Genomic DNA, 737 nt, shown 5'->3' with positions numbered 1-737 from the left:
GGATCGCATCTTATACGTCACTTGGATTCCCCTTCTTGTTTAATGTATGGATTATGGAAGTGTTCAATGATTTCCGTCAATATTCAATATATGAGGATCGGGGGCCAATAAGAATGTTGTCTTACTCAAGCATTGGATGTCCAAAATATGACTCACTTTGCGATGATTTCTTTAAGAAAACAACTGTAAGTTAATCGTATGTGAATTTTTAATTTATACTTGTGCTCATATATTTTGTTTTTATCTAACTATTTATATTTCTATTTAATTAATAAAAATATAAGCTTTTCAAGGTGAATCAATCATATCTTCTCCAATCTTCATCAAAAGTTAATGTTAGCGACATTGTCAATGTAAGTAGTTGTTTCTTCTATTTTATTTAGTCTTGCATTTCATTAGGTAGACTAGTGTGTGTTTTTGTTGTCCGGTATGTTATACAGGAATGAGTTTTCATTCCTTCTGATCCATGTCATCTAGTATAATTTACAGGTAATCTAGTGTGTGTTACCTTGTCCTCCTGTATGTTATACTTGGTCAGTTTTCATTTCTTCTGGTTCATGTCATCCCGTATAATTTACAGGTAGTCTAGTGTGTGTTACCTTGTGAATAATTATTTGTCTTTTTGTTTATAATATACCCTTTGAATTATTTTAGTTCTTTATATCCCTAGTATTTTTTTCTGGTAGTTTTACTACCTTTAAATTCTATTTTCATTTCAGTATATTATACTGGAAGAT

The sequence above is a fragment of the Nicotiana attenuata genome, unplaced genomic scaffold, assembly GCF_001879085.1.
Source record: "Nicotiana attenuata strain UT unplaced genomic scaffold, NIATTr2, whole genome shotgun sequence".
NCBI lineage: Eukaryota > Viridiplantae > Streptophyta > Magnoliopsida > Solanales > Solanaceae > Nicotiana > Nicotiana attenuata.
Note: the sequence above shows the minus strand (reverse complement) of the source record.